Consider the following 6,206-nt stretch of genomic DNA (forward strand, 5'->3'; position numbering starts at 1 on the left):
TGCAATTTGCCAAACACCATTTTTAAAGACAAATGCGCTTTCACCCATTTAGAAGCGCTTTTGGTGCTCCAAAAGCACTCCCCAAATGAGCCCTTAGTCATTGCCCAGTCACGGGCAATGAGATGAAGTTTCTGTCATAGAAAGAGTTTAAATCCTCCTTCAAATAATGTGGGTAGTTCAAATCCTCTTTCGAAATAATCTGTCTAGTTCCAACCCTTCTTCAAATAATCTGGCTAGTTTTCAACCCTCCTTCAAATAATCTGGCTAGTTCCAACCCTCTTTTCAAATAATCCGGCTAGTTCCAACCCTCTTTCAAATAATCCGGCTAGTTCCAACCCTCTTTCAAATAATCCGGCTAGTTCAAATCAACGTTCGAATAGTGGTGGAGGGGATAATGACATATACAAGAAACCCATCAAATATTACTCTGTGTCGAGGACAAAGATTGTTTGTTTGAAGCAGAACAGGTTCAAGGTGAGTGCTTATTGGGAGAGGTGGTCTTCCCTGGGAGGGGGTAGTGTTAAAGATGAGAACAGGTTCAAGCAGAACAGGATTTAATGATTTGATGGATTATTGGATGACATGTTGATGTTGATTTAGATGGTATGGGGGGAATTGGAAATAAAATTTAGTTTGAACTAAAAATGATCTTTTTATTTGTATTAGTTTATACTTTATAGATACTAATTTGCTAATTTTGATATATATAGTTTATAGTTTATAGATTTAAAATTTTAATATATATTATTTTTATTCAGTAGTATGTGAAAATTATGTGTATATTATTGAAAAATTTTGTAAAAAAATCAAGTGTGTTAAGCATGAAACATACATACGTACGTGCACAATGAGTATTAAACGTGAAAATGCTAAATTCTTTATACAAGTAATAATTCTGGAAAAGTAAAAACTCAAAAAGGTACAATAGAGAGTCGGGTATTAGCCTAATAGTAATGGATAATGCTCTAAACTATTGACAAACAAAAATCGGGGAAAGACAATTTAAAAAAAAAAAATCACAGTATTTATGAAAAGAGTATGGCCGCGCTATACTATTTATATAAAAAAAAAATAAAAAAAAAGGACCCCAGTAGAGCCAGTAGGCTATACGGTTTTTTAAAATCCCAAGTATAGCCGTGCAGCTATACTATTTGTTAGGAAAAAAATTGGAATAGTAGTTCCGTAGTATGGCCGTGCGGCTATACTATTTATTAATTTTTTTATTTATTAAAAAAACCCTTCTATTTGCATTAGTTTATACTCTATAGATATTAATTTGCTAGTTTCGATATATATATATATATTTTATAGATTTAATTTTTTTAATATATATTATTTTTATTCAATAGTATGTGAAAATTGTGTTTATAATACGTGAATTTTATGTGTATTATTGAAAATGTTGTAAAAAATCAAGTGTATTAAATATGAAAAATGCATACGTACGTGTAAAATGCGAGTATTAAACATGAAAATGCTAAATTTTTTATATGGCTAATAACTCTAAAAAAGTAAAAACTCAAAAGGGTACAATAGAGACTCGTGTAAAGGCCTAATAGTAATGGATAATGCTCTAAACTATCGATAAACAAAAATTGGGAAAAAAAGATAATACTATCCATGTAAAGAGTATAGCCGCGCGGCTATACTATTTATTAAAAAAAAAGGCTCTAGTATAGCTTTTTTTTTTATAAAAAAAAAAAACCGCATATAGCCGCAAGACTACTATTTTCAGTTGAAAAGTTCAAATCTGGCTCAAAACTAAGCACCACAAGATGCTAGAGGAAAAGACCATGAGATTCTAGAGGTACATAACATATTAATGATAAAATAGGATGCTTATTTATATTTCAAGTATCAGTGTGACCTCAAACGAGATTGTTTTAGACTATTAGTTAAGAATATCTTCACATGAAAAGCAAAACAAAGAATCTGAACACCATAAGTGTGCCAGGAAACTTAGAAAGGCTTTTACTGTCACTTAACATCAATTGTAGGAGACCAAAAGGATACATATCTCCAAGGACACCCAAAGCAGATATTGTCGGGTTAGGGAAAACTTCGAAAGGGTGCTATAGTTGTCACTTAACCTCAACTGTAGGAGTCTCCTTGGAGTCAGAAGGATCTACATATCTCCAAAAGAATGCCAGATTGCTTCCCATTATATTCATAATCACAGCAGACAATGCTGCGGGTAATGCAATTATCGGCGAGGTGAAATGAGATGTGGCCAAACCAACACCCAAAGAAGAATTTTGCATACCAACCTGCGAGTGTCAAACATGTAAACGAAGGATTAGGGTTGCATGCCCACCAAAATTTATGAAAGTTTCGAAATTTCAATCTGAGCATAAAACAATGACGATCTTCTACGGACTTACAATAAAGTTTAAGCAGAGAAGTTTTAGCTGAAACAAAACTGGAACACAGGGATTCACAGAAAGCCAGATCATGTCTTAAGGTTTACATTCTATTTGATTAATACCTCAATTGATATTGCTCGCCTTTGTGCTTCTCTAAACCCGCAAACAGCTGCTGATATATACCTGCAAATTAAGACTCTCCTTGATAAAAAAAAAAAAAAAAAAAAAGACTCCTCAAGTTGCACATTTGCACCGCAAAAACTCCAAAACAAACTAATCAAACAGGCCCAACACCATAACCTTATAGAATATTTGTGTGCGTGCAAACTCTGCCAACAATGCTCGTATACAAAACTAGCTTCTATCTTCATATGTCAAATTAAAATCCACATAGACAAAGGATTGAATATATACTTTCTTACTGCAATAGCTTTGTATGGCTATGAAGTCATAATGACAGCAAATGATGTAGAACAGATGACAGATTTTATCGCGGTTGAGCTAGAAAAAGGACGTAGCGGGAATTTGCAGATTTGTTGTCCGAGCTCCGATTAGGACGCAAAATACCATTTCCAAAAGGGAACGATGCCACGACTCAAACTCATGGTCTTGCTATGACGTACGATGGATTTTGGCATTCTGAGGTCGTTTGGCCTTCCAAAACTGCATTCAAAGTTTCGTAGTTAATTCTCTGAATAAATTCTGTTTTTCAGTTTCGGAGTTACGTAGTTAAGTCTCCGAATTAATTCTGTTTTTTCAGTTTCGGAGTTACGTAGTTAAGTCTCCAAATTAATTCTGTTTTTTAGTTTTAATGTAATAACTCCCCTAGCAGTTCAAGGGTTGAGAGTTGTGTATTTAGACAGGTTTGTCTAACGTTTCTGATTATCTCATATTTTAATAAAATTATCCCAAGAGAATTCCTCTTAATTTCTGGTGGAATCCAGATTTCTTGTTACTCAAGGTTTCGCTTGAAACCTTTGTTGCTTGTGCTGCGTCAAGTGGTATCAGAGCGGGTCTCTCCCGTCTCGGCATTCTTGTCTTGACTTATCATGGGTGATCGAGAAGCTGATGTCCCAGCCCCAATTACTCGAGCGGATCTGGATGCTCAAAACCAACAGATCGACAACCTAACCAACCAATTTGGGGAGATGCGAGAATTGTTGTTGCAAGCTCTTGGTGGCAACAATAGAAGAGGTGGCAGAGATAACGAAAGAAGAGAAGGCAGGGAAGACAATCGAAGAGAAGGTAGAGATGGCGAGAGAAGAGATAATAGGAGGCAACATATTCCGGATAGCGAGTCAGAGTCAGAAGAAGAACATGAGGAACCACCACCACCGGCTAATAATCGTTGTAATCATAATTACGAAAATTTTGGCAATTATCGGATTAAAGCCGAAATCCCTAACTTTTGGGGAAATCTGAAGATTGAAGACTTCTTGGATTGGCTTGTAGAAGTGGAGAGGTTTTTCGATATTATGGAGGTTCCTGAGCATAAAATGGTGAAGATGGTAGCTTTCCGTCTAAAAGCTACAGCGGCTGTATGATGGGATCAATTGCAAAATTCAAGGCAGAGGCAAGGAAAGCAGCGGGTTCGTACATGGCGGAAGATGAAGTCGCTTATGATGGAACGATTCTTGCCCACAGATTATGAGCAGATTCTATACCGTATGTATCTAGGTTGTACGCAAGGCAACCGTTCGGTTTCTGAATATACCGAAGAATTCATGCGTTTGGCAGAGCGAAACCATTTGACCGAGACTGACAATCAAAAGGTCGCGAGGTATAACAATGGGCTGAAGATTTCCATCCAAGAAAAAATTGGTATGCAGAATATATGGATTTTGCAAGAGGCAATTAACATGACGTTGAAAGCTGAACTGTTGGAGAAGAAGAAACGCCAACCCAACTTCCGCAGGAACACGATGGAAGCCTCTGAATATGCTACTGGTGCTTCTAGTGGCTCCGGAGATAAGGGGAAAGCGCAGCAGCAACTTGGAGGAACGACGAAACCAGTGACAACTGTCCAAAACAAAAACTTTAATGAAAGCAGCAGCCAGACTTTCAACAGAGGGCAGTCCCGAAACCAATCCTAGAATCCGTATGCTAAGCTCATGACGGACATATGTTACCGTTGCCAAAAACCAGGGCATCGTTCTAATGTTTGTCCAGAGCGGAAGCAGGCTAACTTTATCGAGGAGGTCGATGAAGATGAGGAAAAAGATGAAGTCGGGGAAGATGATTATGCAGGGGCTGAATTTGCAATTGAGGAAGGAATGGAGATGATTACCTTGGTTTTGCAGAGAGTTCTTTTGGCACCAAAAGAGGAAGGGCAGCGTCATAGTATTTTTCGTTCCCTCTGCTCAATCAAAAACAAGGTGTGTGATGTGATCGTCGATAATGGAAGTTGTGAGAAGTTTGTGTCAAAGAAATTGGTGGAGCATTTGCAGCTATCAACGGAGCCACATGTCAACCCTTACTCACTAGGTTGGGTTAAAAAAGGCCATTCGGTTTGTGTTGCTGAGACTTGCCGTGTGCCACTGTCCATTGGTAAGCATTACAGCGATGATGTATTATGTGACGTTATTGACATGGATGCATGCCATATTTTATTAGGGCGACCTTGGCAATTTGATGTGGATGCGACTTACAAGGGACGAGATAATGTAATTCTGTTTTCTTGGAACAGCCGAAAAATTGCAATGGCAACTACAAAGCCCTCAAAACAATCTGTTGAGCCCAAGACGAGGAGTTCTAGTTTCCTAACCCTAATTAGCAGCGAGCAGGAGTTGAACGAGGCTGTCAAAGAGGCGGAGTATTTTTGTCCCTTGGTGTTGAAGGGGTTGTTGAAGCTTGGCAGAGGAGAAAGTGACATTCCACAAGACGTGCAGCAGATTTTGTCACAGTTTCAGGAACTACTTTCTGAAAAATTGCCAAACGAGCTGCCACCTATGTGGGACATACAACACCGAATTGACTTGGTGCCTGGAGCTAGCCTTCCGAATCTGCCTCATTATCGGATGAGCCCCAAGGAGAATGACATCCTAAGAGAGCAGATTGAAGAATTACTGCAGAAGGGATTTATCAGGGAGAGTTTGAGTCCCTGCGCAGTTCCCGTTTTGCTGGTTCCGAAGAAAGACAAGACTTGGCGAATGTGTGTTGATAGCCGAGCATTAACAAGATAACAGTCAAGTACAGGTTTCCCATTCCACGGTTGGAGGATATGCTGGATGTTCTTAGCGGCTCAAGGGTGTTTTCCAAGATAGATTTGCGAAGCGGTTACCACCAGATTCGCATCAGACCTGGAGACGAATGGAAAACAGCGTTCAAGAGCAAGGACGTATTATTTGAATGCTTGGTGATGCCATTCGGATTGTCAAATGCGCCTAGCACTTTCATGAGACTCATGAATCAGGTTCTTCGACCATTTATTGGCTCTTTTGTCGTAGTTTATTTCGATGACATTTTAATTTACAGTACCATAAAAGAGAAACATCTTGTGCATTTGAGACAAGTTTTAGATGTTTTGAGAGAAAATAAACTGTATGTGAACCTAAAAAAATGTACTTTCTGCACAAATAAGCTACTGTTCTTGGGTTTTGTTGTTGGTGAGAATGGTATCTAGGTAGATGACGAGAAGATCAAGGCAATCCTTGACTGGCCAGCTCCAAAAACAGTTTCTGAAGTTCGAAGTTTCCATGGTTTGGCTACCTTTTACAGAAGATTTGTGAGGCATTTCAGCTCCATCGCTGCACCTATCATGGAGTGTTTGAAGAAGGGCCGGTTCAGCTGGGGAGAGGAGCAAGAGAGAAGCTTTGCAGATATAAAAGAAAAGCTTTGCACCGC

At 38.6% G+C, this 6,206-nt stretch overlaps 1 pseudogene; it reads left to right on the forward strand.

Moving 5' to 3' along the window:
- LOC18784103 lies at positions 4,475 to 5,985 on the forward strand (annotated as a pseudogene).

This window comes from Prunus persica, chromosome G3, assembly GCF_000346465.2.
Source record: "Prunus persica cultivar Lovell chromosome G3, Prunus_persica_NCBIv2, whole genome shotgun sequence".
Taxonomy (NCBI): domain Eukaryota; kingdom Viridiplantae; phylum Streptophyta; class Magnoliopsida; order Rosales; family Rosaceae; genus Prunus; species Prunus persica.